The sequence below is a fragment of the Ranitomeya imitator genome, chromosome 2 (assembly GCF_032444005.1).
Source record: "Ranitomeya imitator isolate aRanImi1 chromosome 2, aRanImi1.pri, whole genome shotgun sequence".
NCBI lineage: Eukaryota > Metazoa > Chordata > Amphibia > Anura > Dendrobatidae > Ranitomeya > Ranitomeya imitator.
In genome coordinates this window covers 326,718,666-326,737,364 of record NC_091283.1, presented here as the reverse complement: position 1 = coordinate 326,737,364, position 18,699 = coordinate 326,718,666, and the positions used below count along the sequence as shown (strand labels likewise).

General features: G+C 46.2%; 1 protein-coding gene and 1 long non-coding RNA gene across 2 annotated transcripts in view; one reads left to right on the top strand and one right to left on the bottom strand.

The window, feature by feature from the left end:
- LOC138663541 (zinc finger protein 271-like) overlaps nucleotides 1-8,001 on the bottom strand; it is a 112,934-nt gene extending 104,933 nt beyond the window's left edge. Inside the window, exon 1 of the mRNA XM_069749781.1 lies at nucleotides 7,954-8,001. The gene's annotated coding sequence lies outside the window, so the exon portion shown is untranslated. The remainder of the gene's footprint in view (nucleotides 1-7,953) is intronic.
- A 72-nt stretch (nucleotides 8,002-8,073) lies between these two features.
- LOC138663542 (uncharacterized) lies at nucleotides 8,074-17,893 on the top strand. The gene is made up of 6 exons (XR_011318210.1): nucleotides 8,074-8,133; nucleotides 16,959-17,033; nucleotides 17,105-17,189; nucleotides 17,261-17,318; nucleotides 17,398-17,472; nucleotides 17,604-17,893. It is a non-coding gene; the product is annotated as an uncharacterized lncRNA (long non-coding RNA).
- Nucleotides 17,894-18,699: the final 806 nt, after the last annotated feature.

The following is an 18,699-nucleotide window of genomic DNA, read 5'->3' as shown; positions in this document are numbered from 1 at the left end:
ACAGGAGGCAGGAGTCGGCTGCGGCTAAAGCCTGTGCCCGCTGCTAAAGAGAAATTCATAGTCACTACTCCCCACACCCATAGTCGCTCCCACCACTATGCACTGAAGCCGGTGCCGAGAGATGGGAGGGACTATAGGAGTGGAGAGCAGTGAATATTCACTTCACTTTAATAGCGGTCACAGCAGCCGCAGCTGCAGGCTTCCTGCTGCTAGGCGATCACGTGTGCCCGCTACTAAAGGGAATGAATATTCACTGCTCTCTACACCCATGAATACGATATATATCAGTGAGCACATGGTGGCCATAATGCTGTAGGACTGCATTATATTCTGTTGTGAACTGCATTATGTTCTATGGGGGGGGCTGCATTATATTCTATGGGGGGTTGCGTTATACTATATGTCAGTATTATATTCTATATGGGGACTGCATTATACTCTGGAGGACTATGGGAGTGTATTATACTCTATGGAGGACTATGGGGAGTGTATTATACTCTATGGAGGACTATGGGGAGTGCGTTATACTATATGGAGGATTAGAGGGAATATATTATACTATATGGAGGACTATGGGGAGTCTATTATACTATGGAGGACAATGGGGAGTCGATTATACTATATGGAGGACTATGGGGAGTCTATTATACTATATGGAGGACTATGGGGAGTCTATTATACTATATGGAGGACTAGGGGGAGTACCTTATACTATATGGAGGACTAGGGAAAGTACATTATACTATATGGAGGACTAGGGGGAGTACATTATACTATATGGAGGACTATGGGAGTGTATTATACTATATGGAGAACTAGGGGGAGTGTAAAATGCAAGATATTCATCAAGTGATTGGATTGGTTATGCCTGAACAAAAATCATTGTTCTCATCAGCACATCGCCCAGTGAAAACTGTAGATATGCTGCTGCTAAGATGATGCTGTATGAGGACAGATTGATCTATTGATTATTCTGAGCCCATCATTATTACTCAGCCGATGTAGAGAGGCCGGGAAACAAGCGGCGAATTACTTCAATATTGTTAATCACACTCGGTTAGTGGCCTGGAATCGGCGCATGTAACTACAACCGAAATATTTCTGTGTGATGGTGCAATTTGTTAGCATTTTGGGCCCCATTTTAAACTTTTGCCTAGGGCCCCACTTTGCCTAAAACCAGCCCTGCCTAGGGCAGAGGGGGCCCTAGTCAGCTGCCTGGTCTGCCTGCCCCTAACGCCGGCCCTGCGTATATACTCGAGTATAAGCCGAGATTTTTCAGCCCATCTAATTATACTCATCTACTCCCGGCACGGTCCCTGCTTCTTCCAGCGCTGCAGATTCTTCCTGCACTGAGCGGTCACATGGTACCGCTCATTACAGAAATGAATATGCGGCTCCACCTCCCAAAGAGGTGGAGCCGCATATTCATTTCTGTAATGAACGGTAACTGTGACCGCTCAATACAGGAAGAAGATGCAGCGGTGGAAGAAGCAGGGACGCAGCGAAAGGAGCAGGTAAGTATACGGGGAGGGGGAGCGCTGCGCGATATTTACCTCTCCTCGTTCCAGTGCGGCTCCGTCTTCAGCGTCCTCTGGCAGTGACGCTCAGGTCAGAGGGCGCGGTGACGTAGTCAGTGCGCGCCCTCTGCTGAACGTCAGTGCAGAAGACGGAGCCGCACGAGGAGCAGGTAAATATTGCCAGTGCCGGGGGTCCTGAGCGAAGAGAGGTGAGTATGTGATTTTTTTTTTTTATCGCAGCAAAAGCATATGGGGCAAGTGGCTGTGCGGAGCATCTTATGGGGTCATAACACTTGTGCAGCACTATATGGGGCAAGTGACTATACGGAGCATCTTATGGGGCCATAACACTTGTGCAGCACTATAAGGGGCAAGTGACTATATGGAACATCTTATGGGGCCATAACACTTGTGCAGCACTATAAGGGGTAAGTGGCTGTACGGAGCATCTTATGGGGCCATAACATTTGTGCAGCACTATATGGTGCAAGTGGCTGTACGGAGCATCTTATGGGGCCATAACACTTGTGCAGCACTATAAGGGGCAAGTGGCTGTGCGGAGCATCTTATGGGGCCATAACACTTGTGCAGCACTATAAGGGGCAAGTGGCTGTGCGGAGCATCTTATGGGGCCATAACACTTGTGCAGCACTATAAGGGGCAAGTGGCTGTACGGAGCATCTTATGGGGCCATAACACTTGTGCAGCACTATAAGGGGCAAGTGGCTGTACGGAGCATCTTATGGGGCCATAACACTTGTGCAGCACTATAAGGGGCAAGTGGCTGTGCGGAGCATCTTATGGGGCCATAACACTTGTGCAGCACTATAAGGGGCAAGTGGCTGTGCGGAGCATCTTATGGGGCCATAACACTTGTGCAGCACTATAAGGGGCAAGTGGCTGTGCGGAGCATCTTATGGGGCCATAACACTTGTGCAGCATTATAAGGGGCAAGTGACTGTGTGGAGCATCTTATGGGGCCATAACATTTGTGCAGCATTATAAGGGGCAAGTGACTGTACGGAGCATCTTATGGGGCCATAACACTTGTGCAGCACTATAAGGGGCAAGTGGCTGTGTGGAGCATCTTATGGGGCCATAACACTTGTGCAGCACTATATGGGGCAGTGACTGTATGGATCATCTTATGGGGCCATAACACTTGTGCAGCACTATAAGGAGCAAGTGACTGTACGGAGCATCTTATGGGGCCATAACACTTGTGCAGCACTATATAGGGCAAATATCTCTATGGAGCATCTTATGGGGCCCTTATTACCCTTTATGCAGGATTATATGGGGCATATTTTGATATGGAGCATCTAATGGGGCCCATCAAACTTTATGGAGCATTATATGGGGCTCCTGATTCAATATGGATATTCAAAAACACTTAACCTACTGATGTCTCAATTAATTTTACTTTTATTGGTATCTATTTTTACTTTTGAAATTTACTGGTAGCTGCTGCATTTTCCACCCTAGGCTTATACTCGAGTCATTAAGTTTTCCCAGTTTTTTGTGGCAAAATTAGGGGGGTCGACTTATACTCGAGTATATACGGTAACTGGATTTGCGCTGCTAGGTTTTTTTTTTATAAAACCCTGGGGTCAAGTGCCCGCCCCCCCTCCTCCCCGCCCCCTCTCCAGCAGCACCATTTTTCCGTTCGCCTCAGGCAGCAGAGTGGCTAGGTTCACCCCTGTCTGCAGTGCACCCAAACAGTGGCTTTTCCACTACATATGGGGTATCAGTATACTCAGGAGAAATTGCACAACAACTTTTGTGGTCCATTTTCTCCTGTTGCCCTTGTGAAAATTAAAAAAGGTGCTAAAATATCATTTTTGTTGCTAAAAAGTTAAATGTTCATATTTTCCTTCCACATTTCTTAGGTTCCTGTGAAGCACCTGAATGGTTAATAAATTTCTTGAATGTGGTTTTGAGCACCTTGAGGGGTGCAGTTTTTACAATGGTGTCACTTTTTGGGTATTTTCTGTCAGATAGGCCCCTCAAAATCACTTTAAATGTGATGTGGTCCTTAAGAAAATTAAGAAAATTGTTTTGTAAATTTGTTGTAAAAATGAGAAATCGCTGGTCAACTTTTAACCCTTATAACTTCCTAACAAAAAAAATTATGTTTCCAACATTGGGCTGATGTAAAGTAGACATGTGGGAAATGTTATTTATTAACTATTTTGTGTGACATATCTCTGTGATTTAAGGGCACAATAATTAAAAGTTCGAAAATTGCAAAGTTTTCCAACTTTCTGACACATTTCCAATTTTTTCACAAATAAACGTCATATTGAAGAAATTTTAGGACTATCATGAAGTACAAACATGTCATGAAGAAAATAATCTCAGAATCAGTGGGATCTATTGAAGCGTCCATAGCTATTACCTCATAAGCTGACTGTGGTCAGAGATGAAAAAATTCCAGAGTAGCTGACAGCACAACTGGTAATGCGATGCCCGTCCTAACTCCACGGACCAAGATGGAGATGTACATACCCAAAAGAAATGAAGGACAGCATCCAATCCAGGTGAAAAACGCTTCTTTGGCACAATAAAAGAAGCGTTTTTCACCTGGATTGGATGCTGTCCTTCATTTCTTTAGAGATGAAAAAATTGTCCTGGTCAGGAAGGTGAAAACAGGCTTCGGGGTGAAGGGGTTAAATACTCCCTATAGCGCCACATGAGAGACACTAACGAATACAACTTTATAATCCTTAGGGGGCTGACAATAATCTAAGCGCTCCCTCCTATAACAACTCTCCCTGACCTGCTTCCTGAGGACGGTGTGCCGAGCATCGTGTCACTGGGTCTTCTATAAACCCGATAACGTGATGCGGCCGGACAGTCACAGTAATACCAGTACCCAACATGGCTACAGCATCACCGTGTATGGCGGGCAATCCCCGCATGTTTATTGGCTGGGAACTCGAGCATGGCGCTCCATCACCTGCGATACTCCAGTAACAAGCTTGTCCGAGCTCCCGATGCCGGATCGAGTAGTGGAGAGCGGCTCACTCATCACTGGTATCTACATTATTGTGCTGGAGCCAGGAGAGGAGTCATTGCATTGTGGGAGAACTTCTCTGGGCTTCTGTCCTCTCATCCTGCAGGTGTCTGACTGGAAATAATGTGGAACCAGCGAAGCCGCATTCTGTCCACAGCTGTTATGCAGTAGTGTAGCAACGGGGGGCAGAGGGGGTGGTCGCCCCAGGCCCCGTGCTCTGAGGGGTCCACCCGGAGCTACACTACTGTAACTGTATCGGCGTGCACAGAGTGCCCATACAGTTACATTCTGCAGCAGTGCAGGGAGAATCGATCTCTCAGCTCTGCCGCTGGGGCCCTATGAGGCCCTTGAGCAGGCGGGGATCCGGTGCCAGCAGTGGACCCCCCTCCTGTCATTGCAAGTTCAGCTGTATTGCCTAGATACCGATACAGCTGACCACATTGATGAGAGAAGGAGCATTACGCTCCCTCTCCCATCATCCCCCTCTCAGCATCTGACATCTCCGATGCCGACACTGACAGGGGGTCGCGATGACGTCATTACTTGGCACCCGCTGTCTGGAGATGTGCGGGCACTCAGAACAGTGGCGGAACAAAGAAGAAAGGTGAGTATTGGATTTATTTTTTTATGGGCCATTCAATAATGCTGTATATCTGCCCCCAACCCGACCTGTAAGAGAAGAAAAATTACTTTTATTATACTTACCTACGGGGTCGTCTGGTCAGAGGGGTGTCGCTCTTCTTGATCCAGCGCCTCCCATCTTCTTATGATCATCGTCCTCCTGCTTGCTTCGTGTGGATGATGCATCACGGTGTCATCCACACAGTCTCCTCGGCATCACACTCCTGCACAGGCGTACTTCTCTGCCCTGTGGAGGCCAGAGCAAAGTACTGCAGGGCGCAGGTGCCAGGGCTCTTTGACTTTTCCCGACACCTGTTCACGGTTTCAAGGAGTCTGTGTGGATGACGCAGAGACGCGTCAGCCACACAAAGCAAGCGAGAGAGCGGCATTGAAAGAAGATGGGAGGTGCTGGACCAAAGCCCACGACACCACTTGGACCGGACCGCCCTGTAGGTGAATATAATAAAAGGTCTTTTTCTCTTACATGTTGGGTTGGGGGCAGATATACAGCATTATAGAATGCTGTATATCAACCCTGAAAGGTGATGGCCGTAACTTATATAGGCCAAAACCGGTGACAGGTTCCCTTTAAAGGCTACATTATGCTATAGAGGCTACCTATGGGTGTGCATTATATTAGGGGCTGCATTATGCTATAGAGTCTGCCTATGGGGGGTGACTTATATTAGGGGCTGCATTATGCTATTGAGTCTGCCTAGGGTGGTGCATTTTATTAAGGCTGCAGTATGCTATAGAGGCTGCCTATAGGGGGCTGCATTATACTATAGACTGAGTCTGCCTATGGGGCCTGCACTACACTATGTGGAGGCCCATGGGGAGTGCATTATACTATATAGTCTGCCTATGGGGAGTGCATTATACTATATTGAGGATTGTCTGGTGCATTATTCTTTATGGAGGCTATCTATGGGCCATCATACAGTGTGGATATTACAGTGTTGGAGCTATCAAACAGTTAGGGAGACACTATGGGGTCAGTATATATACAGTGAGGGGGCATTAGACTGTGTATAAGAGCTTCATACTGTGGGGGAGCTGTACAGGGGGGGAGACTTGGGACATTATTAAATGTAAAGTGGGCACTTATTGTTATAGGGGAACTGTTTTCTAGTGCACTTGCACCCAGCTTTACAATTTAGAGGGCACAGAGAACCACACAGCAGGTGCAGTAATAGGGACACATACGGCAGCAGCTCAGTATTGGGGTATCAGGTGCAGTAATAGACACATATGGCAGCAGTGGCTCAGTATTGGGGTATCAGGTGCAGTAATAGGGACACATACGGCAGCAGCGGCTCAGTATTGGGGTATCAGGTGCAGTAATAGGGACACATACAGCAGCAGCGGCTCAGTATTGGGGTATCAGGTGCAGTAATAGGGACACATACGGCAGCAGCGGCTCAGTATTGGGGTATCAGGTGCAGTAATAGGGACACATACGGCAGCAGCGGCTCAGTATTGGGGTATCAGGTGCAGTAATAAACACATACGGCAGCAGCGGCTCAGTATTGGGGTATCAGGTGCAGTAATAGGGACACATACGGCAGCAGCGGCTCAGTATTGGGGTATCAGGTGCAGTAATAGGGACACATACGGCAGCAGCGGCTCAGTATTGGGGTATCAGGTGCAGTAATAGGGACACATACGGCAGCAGCGGCTCAGTAATGGGGTATCAGGTGCAGTAATAGGGACATATACGGCAGCAGCGGCTCAGTATTGGGGTATCAGGTGCAGTAATAGACACATACAGCAGCAGCGGCTCAGTATTGGGGTATCAGGTGCAGTAATAGGGACACATATGGCAGCAGTGGCTCAGTATTGGGGTATCAGATGCAGTAATAGGGTCACATACGGCAGCAGTGGCTCAGTATTGGGGTATCAGGGGCAGTAATAGGGACACATACGGCAGCAGCGGCTCAGTACTGGGGTATCAGATGCAGTAATAGGGTCACATACGGCAGCAGTGGCTCAGTATTGGGGTATCAGGGGCAGTAATAGAGACACATACGGCAGCAGAGGCTCAGTACTGGGGTATCAGATGCAGTAATAGGGTCACATACGGCAGCAGTGGCTCAGTATTGGGGTATCAGGGGCAGTAATAGGGACACATACGGCAGCAGCGGCTCAGTATTGGGATATCAGGTGCAGTAATAGGGACACATACGGCAGCAGCTCAGTATTGGGGTATCAGGTGCAGTAATAGGGACACATACGGCAGCAGCGGCTCACTATTGGGGTATCAGGGGCAAAAATAGGGTCACATACGGCAGCAGCGGCTCAGTATTGGGGTATCAGCAGGATGAGGAGTTTGTGCAGGTTGGGAATAGATGGTGATGGAGCTGGAATGTGAGAAGTGAAATGTGTCTTTGTTATATTCTCTACAGGTGAGTCGTTGCTGGAAGAAGTCGTCATGTTGGTCTGGGCCATATGGAAAAGACGGGAAAAGTGAACGATTCCATCAGAAAGAACGTCAGCGGTGCTGTGATCTCTTATATGCTCTGTAGGGCTGGTATTTACCACTGACCATATGGCGGTAATATTAATATTGGTCTTTATATAGAGATTTTCTTCAGTAACATCGCGGTCATCTGCTTAGGTTCTACTCCACTATTAGGGGGCGTCACCGAGTTGTAATGAAGGTTACCTGGTTAAGGGCCCATTCAGAAGCTTTGTCCCCCTGAACCAAAACCCTAGCTACGCCTATGTGTTACATCATTGTTCACACCACACAGAGACCCCAAAAGAGTCTCAGTGATGAAGGGGTTAATGTCTACCTACCTCCAGCCGCAGAGCCGCACTTCACATATATGGCTTTTCTGTGCACACAGGACCTGTGATGAAGTCACAGGAGGGGAGGGGTCGGGGGTCACATGATCAGGTCCCTCAGCGTATGTACCAGGACTCTGCTGTGCTGACAAGTATTCAGCTCGTCTGCTGGTGCTGCTCCTTTAAGAACAGGTAACGCTACAAAAAGTAGAACAATTCCCCCCATTAAGTGATTGGATCCCCCCAGATCTTTCATAGACCTTAGTGATATTACAGACGGGAGATTCCAAGAGCACTAGATTCAGGGGTAATCCTAGTGCTGACTGAGCCGTGCGCCTCCATCTAAGAGAGCGGCCACAACCCCAAACGATGCAGCGGCCGGAGCAATGTTATTGATGGAGGGAATTTCTGAGAGCAGCAAATTAATGAGAATGTTTTACCGGAACCTCCTGGGGCATCAAGGAAAACAGTCTCCTCTTCCCACCTGGAATCTGAGCCATAATTGCCAAATACCCCGATCTGTGGTCATCAACCAGAAGAGGCTTATTTACTGGGACAAATCCTCTCATCTTTCCCAAATCCTGGCTTTTCCCTCCCAGAATATCTCTGCCCATAACACAAAGGCTGGTGGAGCTGGTGCCGGTAACCTGATGCTATTAGAGGGTCACTACTGATACATCGGCTCCTTTCTTCTAGAGCAGGGGTCCCCAACCTGTAGCTCGGGAGCCACATGTGGCTCGCGGCCCCATGAATTGTGGCTCGCAACTGTCTGCCGGCTTGATGTATTAGGTCTAGGTGTAGCAAACAGGTATCAAGACCACATCTCAAAATGGTGAATTTTTGTGAGTAGCCCTGCACAGAGTTGCAGATCTGGATGCACATTTACTGGTCTTAGGGGTTTCGAGATGTTTTAGGTATGTACGCTGGAGGTTTGTACTACCTGTTAGAGGAGGTGCTCAAAGCTGGATGTGACAGTGTGTTGAGAGAATACTGAGGGTATTGTGGGAACCCCTGGATCTCAGTGTACTGCTCTGGAGTGATTTCTGTGGAAAAGCTTTGGTTATCATTGTAATGGGGGCATTGATTGACACTATGAAGAGAGTGGGGGCTGGATGTGGCTCGCGACCCTCTCTCAGTGCTGAATGTGGCTCTCAAGGTCAGAAATGTGGCTCGCGACCCTCTCTCTAAGCTTAATGTGGCTCTCAAGGTCAGAAAGGTTGGGGACCACTGTTCTAGAGTCAGGAGGACTGTGGTGAATCTGTCGGCAGTGACATTTATGTCTAAGTCCGGATTACCTCTCCTGCGCTCTCTATGAAGATCTTCTCTAGGATATTATGTGTATTTGTCCCACAGAGCCGGGGATTGGAAGATGCACAGGTTGTAGTCATTATAGGGAGCAGGTTAGAAGATGAGGAGGAAAGCGAGTGAGGGACGCCTCCTGCAATGTCAGGTCCCAGTGTGGACCATCCTCCATCAGACCACGCTTTTGGCATGGCCTCCCTGTAAGTGTTTGTTGGTTCAGTTGTATGTACAAAAGACGCTCGCTTTCCACCTTGGCATACAGATCTACTATACATTGATGAGAAAGTTACCTCCATTGTTGTCTGATCATTACTTGGTAGGTGTAGAAGTCCATAGCTGATATATTTTATTGGTTGGTTTATTGGTCGGCCTCGCAGTGTTGGGATCAGTCTGCGGTAGATTATAGTGATCGCCATCTTGGCCATTCCACAATATTATAGGATATTGCAGAGCATCATATGATCTATGTGTTTCTGTAATACGCTGAAGATTTTCACTTCGTCTCTGAATAATTATATCTCGGCTTAGCAAGTCCCGTCCAACCATTACAATAGTTACTTAATTATCACTGGAGGAAGTAAATCTCCTTTTGTGCCACCAACCGGTGTCTTGTCTGCTCTTATTACACCCTGATATTCCGCACTTGCATTCTTTATAAGGCTTTTTTATAAAGGTTTACTAACTGATTGTGTTGATGGAAAAATCTTTGCAAATTCAAAACAATGTCTTTTTGTCTCAGGTATAACTTCACAACGTTACTCAGCTTGTATCTGTTCATCTCCCAAACAGTAAATTTGTAAAAATGTTGGGTCTTGATTTGCTACAGGAAGCCTGAGACCTATTTTGTGATTTATTTGTCCCTGGACTTTAAAAATCAACATAAATCCTGCTTCAAGTCCAGCTCTCCTACCAAAGGATGTCATGTGGAAAGATGAATTGTATATCCTAATAATTTGCAGTAAATGCCTAGGCCTCTTTCACACTTCCGTCTTTCATTCTTCGTCATAATGCGTCGTTTTGTGAAAAAAACGCATCCTGCAAATTTGCCCGCAGGATGCGTTTTTTTTCCATAGACTTGTATTAGCGACGTATGGCCACACGTTTAGTCCATCGTGCACTGGATCCATCGGAACTTGTTGATACGTCATCTGGAAAAAACGTACAATAAAACATTTTTTGTCTGCGTTGGAAAAAACGTGCGACAACGCATCCTGTGGCATACATTGTTGGCTAGAATGGAAGCCTATGGACACAGGATCCGTCGAGGCATGTCGTATGATGGAATCCAGCGCTGGAATATGTTTTTTTTACACTGAGCATGCTCCAAATCAGTATTTAGTAGCCAATTGACCAGACAGCCCCAAGTGTATAAAAACCTGGCCTGTGGCTTCATTCCTCAATGTGCCAGCAAGACTCCTGCCTGCCAACTATCAAGACTCGTGCCAACCAGCCAGCAGCCAGCCAGCATCCAACCAGAGGCCAGCCAGTGTCCAGCCAGAAGCCATCCAGCCAGAGGCCAGACAGCCAGCATCCAGCCAGAGGCCAGCCAGCTAGTGTGAATCCTGCCATTTTTGTGTGTGTGAGCGTGCGTGCATGTGTATGTGTGTGTGTGCCTGTGTGTGTGTGAGCGTGCGTATGTGCGTGCCTGTACGTGTGTGCGTGTGTGTGCTTGCATGTTTGTTTGTTTTTTAATTACTGTGATGTATTTCTAAAGTAGTGTGGCGTGTGTTAAATGTGTTGTCAGTGTGTGTGTGGCGTGTGTGTGTGTAATGACGGTGTGTGTGTGTGGTGCGTGTCTGTGTCCTTTTTTTGTAAAAATTGTATTGGTTAAAAAGTTTACATTTAAAATGTACTTGTATTTAAAATAAAGAGCATTGTAGCTTCTAATTGTGATGTTTTTTAAAAAAAATAAATAATAAAAAAATTATTAAAATTTTTTCTTCAACCTGTACAGTATGTAGTATCATTTCACAAAGGTAAATTTGAAAGTGTGGTGTATGTAAAAATATACCCACACCATGCAATACAGAGTTGGTTGAGGGTTTATTCTTGTAAAATGAAAGGTGTATGAAAATTGTAAGAGGTTTTTTTTTTCTTTTTTTACATTTGTAAAGGGATCTTTTCAAATCACATATGTGGTCAATACATTTTTCCTATCGCCACGACAGCACCCACAACGAGAGAGGGGATCCGCCCACCTTCCGGACAGGAACCTACAGGTTAAAAAGGGGCGGTCCCCCTCGCCCTCCAGTTTGGGTTCCTGTCCGGACGGCGGGAGCCTGCAGGTCTTTTTGCTTACCCGGGTCCGCCAAGCCTCTGTGCGGTGTCCAGGTGGGAACGGCAGAATCGGGGGCCCGGAAGCAGCGTCGGGGGGTATACTGCTCGCAGCCCTCCCCCTCGTCTGGCCAGGAGTCGTGGCATTTCTGGGGGAAGGCATGCCGCCCTGGATCGCACACGTGGCGCTGCGGAGAATCAGCGCTTATGACCCGGAAGTACTCCTTTGACTTCCGGGGGAGACCGGGAGGAGGAGCGTGGCAAGTTTAAAAATGGAGCAGCGCTTTGGTGAGTGTGTGCGGCAGCATGTCTTCTATAGGAGACGCCGAACACTTGCAAGCAGAGAAGGGCAGCAGCAGATCTCGCAGCAGTGATGTGGTACGCGGGCAGCAGGACTCTAGCAACCCGACGTCACGTCGCACCTCACCCCCTCAGAGACCCGTACTCCATATTTATCAGCAGGTGGTGAGTGTTATATCCAAGCCAATAGCTGATACAATTGTTTTCTGTACTATGTTTTGTTATAGCGGAAAAAGGTTTCTAAATCTAAGCACAAACAGTGTGCTTTATGCACGGAGCCACTACCTGACAGCTATTCAAAGAAGTTGTGTCAGACGTGTATATGCCGTACGTTAGAAGAAGAGGCTCCCCTCCGGGTGTCGGATTTGAGGGAGGTGATTAGGGAGGAAATAAAATCGTCCCTTAAGTCTAAACGGCATGAAAGGATCAGTATGGAGATGGTGTCCGATTCTAGCCCTTCGTTACAAGAGGGCGAATACTCGGGAAGTTCTTCACCATCCTCCTCGGATGAGGAGGGAAGGCCTTGCTTTTCCGTTGAGAATATGGAAACATTAATTAAGACAGTCCGTACGACTATGGGGGTTGCGGAAAGTAAAGAGGCGAAAACAACCCAGGAAATTATGTTCGCGGGGCTGTGCCAGAGAAGTCGTAGAGCCTTCCCGGTGGTTGATTCAATTAAAGATCTGGTCAAGCGGGAGTGGGACAAGCTGGATAAGGGATTCTTACCTTCGGCCGCAAAAAGAAGGTACCCCTTTGAGGATGATGTCTTGTCTCAGTGGATGAAGATTCCGAAGGTAGATGCGGCGGTAGCCTCTACTTCAAGAACAGCCTCGCTACCACTAGAGGATGTAGGACTCCTTAAGGATCCTTCTGATAGAAAGGCTGACATGCTCCTTAAGAAAGTGTGGGAGTCATCATCTGGAGCCTTTAAACCCGCAATCGCAGGCACTTGTACTGCTAGATCAATCATGGTCTGGGTGACGCAGTTGGAGGAACAGCTTAAGGCGAAAGTACCCAGGGATAAATTATTGAATTCCCTGTATCAGATCAGAGAAGGAGCGGCTTATTTAGCTGATGCCTCAATTGATTCCTTAAAATTGGCCGCAAGGTCGGCGGGTCTATCAAATGCAGCCCGGCGGGCACTGTGGCTTAAGACCTGGAAGGGGGATGCTCAGGCTAAAGCCAAATTATGCTCCATTCCGTGTAGGGGTGAGTACCTATTCGGCCCGGTGCTGGATGACATCCTTGAAAAAGCAGAGGAAGGGATTTCCTAAAACATTTAATCCCACCTTTAGGAACGCCTTCCGGAGACGCGTGCCCTTCAGGAGATTTCAGTCGGACCAGCAGGGAGATAATCGTGACTGGGAAACATCAGATCAAAAGAAGAAAGGTGGATACTATAAGAACCCTTCATCCTTCTCAAGACGTAGACGTAACTACAGATAAAACGGATCTACCAGTAGGGGGGAGACTTAGATTCTTCTCAGATAAATGGAGAAAAATCACTTCTAGTGCCTGGATAATGGGGGTAGTTGAGTCTGGGTTAAAGTTAGAATTTTTGAGAACTCCCCCAGATCATTTTGTAATAACATCGCTAGACTCTCCGGCCCAACAACAGGCCTTAGAATTAGAGATTCAACAATTGCTTACAAAGCGAGTTATTGAAGAGGTTCCTAAACATCAGGAGAAGTCGGGTTTTTATTCTCCGCTATTTTTGATTTCCAAACCGGATGGGTCCTTTAGGACTATCATAAATTTGCGTAAATTAAATAAATATCTTCAATATCACGCCTTTAAAATGGAATCCATTAAATCAACAACTAAGCTTTTGTTTCCTAGGTGCTACATGTCGGTCTTAGATATAAAAGATGCATACTACCATCTTCCAGTTCCCAGAAATCACCAACAATTCCTCAGGATGGCAGTATGGGTAAACCATCAGATTAAACATTTCCAATTTCAGGCAATGCCCTTTGGCCTGTCCATGGCACCTAGAATTTTTACAAAAGTTATCTCAGAAGTAATGGCCCATATTAGGGAGAGGGAAACCCTTGTAGTGCCTTATCTAGATGATTTTTTAATAGTCGGGAATTCGATTGCTCAGTGTACGACTCGGGTAAATGCGATAATATCATCCTTACAGGAACTCGGATGGATTATCAACAGGAAAAAATCAAAACTAGAACCTACAAGATGTCAGATGTTCCTAGGAGTTCTTCTGGGCTCAGAAAATCAATTATCCACTCTACCAGAAGAAAAGAAGCAGAAGATCATTCGGAAGATCATGGCTGTAAGGGAAGTTCCAAACATAAGTTTAAGAGACGCAATGTCCCTACTAGGGTCATTGACCGCGTGTATACCGGCTGTGAGATGGGCTCAAGCTCATACTCGAATGCTTCAGTACGAGATTCTTCAAGCAGAGAAAGATCTTCGGGGTTCTCTAAGCAGAAAATTCAGCCTATCACCCGCCACCCTTCACGATCTGAGATGGTGGCTCAATCCGGCACATTTATCAAAAGGAGTTCTCTGGACCATCACGCCGGACAGCATAGTTACAACAGACGCCAGTCCGTTCGGTTGGGGGGCCCATATGGGAGACATTTTAACCCAAGGGCGATGGTCAATCCAAGAATCCCAGAATTCCTCAAATTTAAGAGAGCTTGCTGCGGTCAATCAAGCCCTTCTTCATTTTCTACCATCCCTGAAACATTTGCATGTACAGATACAAACCGACAATATGACTGTGGTGGCCTATACCAATCATCAGGGAGGAACAAGGTCACGGTCCCTAATGACCACTACAGCGCAGATACTTTCCCTAGCCGAGAATCACTTTCTTTCCGTGTCGGCAGTTCATATAAAAGGGGAACTCAATATAGAGGCAGACTATCTCAGTCGCCATTCCCTTCGTCAGGGAAAATGGTCTCTAAACAAACAATATTCGATCAGATAGTCAGTCTTTGGGGTTTGCCGGTAATAGATCTATTTGCTACGAGGGAGAACAGGAAGGTCAGGAAGTTTGCATCTTTACACATAGCAGACCGACCGTTCATAGTGGATTCCCTTCGTGTCCGTTGGGACTTCCAGCTGGCATATGCCTTTCCCCCTATGTGTCTGATTCCGATAGTTCTCAGAAAGATCAGGGAGGAAGGAGCCAGAGTGATCTTAATCGCCCCCTTCTGGCCCAGGAGGCCTTGGTTCTCTCTCCTCAGGACAATGTCTGTGACCGATCCCTGGGTGTTGCCAGTGGTTCCGGAACTCCTTTCTCAAGGTCCATTTCGTCATCCAAAATTGGAGACTCTTCACTTAACGGCTTGGAACTTGAGAGGGAGCTTCTGAGGGAGAGGGGGTTCTCTAGTGCTTTAATAGCTACCTTATTGAAAAGCAGGAAGGAGGTCACTACAAAAATCTACACAAAAATTTGGAAAAAATTCCTTACGTTTTATCAGCAACCATTAGGAGATAAAGCTCCGATTTCGGCTATTTTAGAATTCCTTCAGAAAGGCTGGGAATTGGGTTTAGCAGTCAACACCCTGAGAGTTCATGTTTCAGCCTTGGGGGCTCTGTATAACAGTGATATAGCTGCTAATAGATGGGTTGCTAGGTTTATTAAGGCATGTCAGCGTTCTAACCCAATCCATATTGTAAGGTTACCCCCTTGGGATCTAAATTTGGTGCTTGAGGCGTTGACTGAACCTCCTTTCGAGCCATTAGATTCTATTTCGATAAAGAATTTAACCTTAAAAACAGCTCTACGTTTAGCGTTAACATCTGCCAGGAGGGTCAGTGATATACATGCGTTGTCAGTAGATCCTCCCTATCTAATAATTCTCCAGGATAAGATTGTCTTAAAGCCTGATCCTGCATACTTGCCAAAAGTAGCAACTAAATTTCATAGAAGTCAGGAGATTTATTTACCATCTTTTTATGAAAATCCAGGTTCAGAAGAGGAGAAAAAATATCATACTCTAGATGTAAAGAGGGTGATATTAGAATACTTGAATAGGACACAAAGCTGGAGACAGAGTAGGGCTTTGTTTGTTTCTTTCCAGAATCGGAAAAAGGGTTCAAGTGTCACGAAGAATTCTATCGCTAGATGGATTAGAGAAGCGATATGTCTTGCTTACTCTGCCAGGGGAGTAACACCACCAGAAGGCATCAGGGCGCACTCTACTAGGGCTATGGCATCATCTTGGGCGGAGAAGGCAGATGTCCCCATTGAAATGATATGTAAGGCGGCAACTTGGTCATCACCTTCCACCTTTTATAAGCACTATCGCCTTGATCTATCTGCCAATTCCAGCTTACAGTTTGGCCGTTCAGTACTTAGTGCTGTGGTCCCTCCTAAATAGATAATCTTTGAAAGTCTCTCGTTGTGGGTGCTGTCGTGGCGATAGGAAAACCGGTTTTTACGTACCGGTAATAGGATTTTACAGAGTCCATGACAGCACCCATACATTCCCCCCCCCCCCTGTATTTAGTTACTTATTCTTGCACTCTGTTGGAAGGTGTGCCTTTAGAGATCACTCTATAGAGGTGGTGGTATTTAGTAGTGTTTAAGATGATATTGTCATGTACTGATTCATTGGCGGTATCCCTTGTACTCTGGAACACAAACTGGAGGGCGAGGGAGACCGCCCCTTTTTAACCTGTAGGTTCCTGTCCGGAAGGTGGGCGGATCCCCTCTCTCGTTGTGGGTGCTGTCGTGGACTCTGTAAAATCCTATTACCGGTACGTAAAAACCGGTTTCAACTGGTGTTTAGGCATTAAAACTTTGAGGGAGGGTATTTCTTTCAAAATTTATTTTACTTTTTTTTGGGGGGTGGGGGGGGATGGTTTTACAGCTTGCGCATGGCGCATGTTATTGAACTAGGATATCCAGCTCAGACTTGTGTGCCTTGGGTAAATTTTTTAGGGGTTTTACAGAACGGTGTTTTTTGGCCTGCTTGGACATTGCTCAGATATAACATTTGAGCAGGGTGGTTTCTAAATCTATTAAATTAGCTATTTTGGGGGGTTTGTGGGTCTTATGGGGATTATTTTAGGGGTGATTTTTCAAATTATACTAGCTGTGGAGCATTTTTTTATGTTCAAATTCAGCTGACTAAAAATATATTTTCACTATTGTTTTATAATTGCAGTACCAGGCCAAACAGTTGCCCGCCAGGCCCTTCCAGGCCGAAGTTTGGATTGAACCAGCAATACTTTGTCATGATGTAAGTATTAAAGACCACAAAGCTTTGAATGCAAATTGTATAGTAGCTAACAAGTGTCTTTATACTTGCAGTACCAGGCCATACCAGGCCGAACAGTTGCCAGCCGGGCCCTTCCAGGCCAAAGTTTGGATTGAACCAGCGATACTTTGTCGTGATGTAAGTATTAAAGACCACAAAGCTTTGAATACAAATTGTGTAGTAGCTAACAAGTGTCTTTATACTTGCAGATAACAGGAAAACAAAATGTCTTCTGGGAGCCCCCCTTCTCAGCGTAGGCGTATTGAGGTATGTTTAACAATATTTTGTTTTTTTCTTCTTACATTTTTGGCTTAACACTATATATGCATTACTTATGTTTTCACAGGAAACTGAATCAGCAGAGGGCCTCTCAGAAGGAGACGGGGTGGGTGGAGAAATGCCAGGAGAGGGCGCGCAGAGTGTAAGTGTTTCAGAAACAGTTTCTTCAGACATCACAGTGCACCCAACACATAAAAAACAGATCATCATACATCACAGTCCACATAAAACATATGCCTACATCCAACATAATTAATTTTACTTTTGTTATAGTCTGTTGCAAGTTCTGGCCATCGCCATGAACGTCCTCCCAGCAGCTCCCAGAGTCGGCATCGTGTTCGCCCAGCGGTCGGCCTCCAGTAAGTCCCTTTTTTTTCTCTGATGGTGAGGAAGGCGTACTGGATGTTGACCACCTTATCGAAGAGGTCCGTGAGCGGGAGCCGCTGTGGAACATGGCTAACCGCAGCCATGCTGATCAGTTTGTTACCCGGCGGCTCAGGGAGCAAATATGCTTTATCGTTGTGGACAACTGGGAGGATCTTGAACCTAGGCAGCAGACTCGAGCAAGTAAGTAGTCACATTTTAGTAATTTCGGTAGCAGGCAGAAATGTGTTGTAATAAACCCTTTTTTTATATTCTTCTCTTTACAGGTGAAAGGGTAATGAAGCGGTGGCGGTCACTCGGGGATCGCTTCAAGAGGGAGTTCAACAAGGAGATGCAGGCCTCGAGGGAATCGAGAGGATGCAGGAGCCAATATAAGTACGGCAGTGCCCTGTCGTTCCCCTGGTCGCCGATGTTGAGTAGAAGGTAAATATTCCACAGCCCATTTACTAATTCACCATGTTTACCTGTGTAACCTTTTTTTTGTTTCAGCCAGGGCTTTTTCCTATCAATATATTAATTGTTATTTTTTCTTTTCTTTCACAGCACCATCTGTAGCACGCAAATCTCAGAAAAAATGCAGTCATAAGTCCCAATATATTGAAATATATAAACTTTATTCAATTATAACAGGTGCACAGTAAAAAGAGGGAAAACCACCCGTGCCATCAACAGCACGCACAAATGGACAGGATATAATGCGCACTGACCCATATAATGGATATCATAGCCACATCAATACACAGCATGTATACAAATCAAATAAACACATAACAGCGATCAAGTAGCAATATCAAAGTATATACATACCGGTAATACAAGGTGAGTACACGTGCGCATCAAGGACCCGTCCCCCCCAATGCGCGTTTCGGCGAATGCCTTTCTCAAGGGGTGACTGGTGTATAGACTGACTTAAAATACTCACAGGACCGGAAATGAAACGATGCCCATGACTCACGGCAGCTGTCCCACTCGGCCACATGACCAG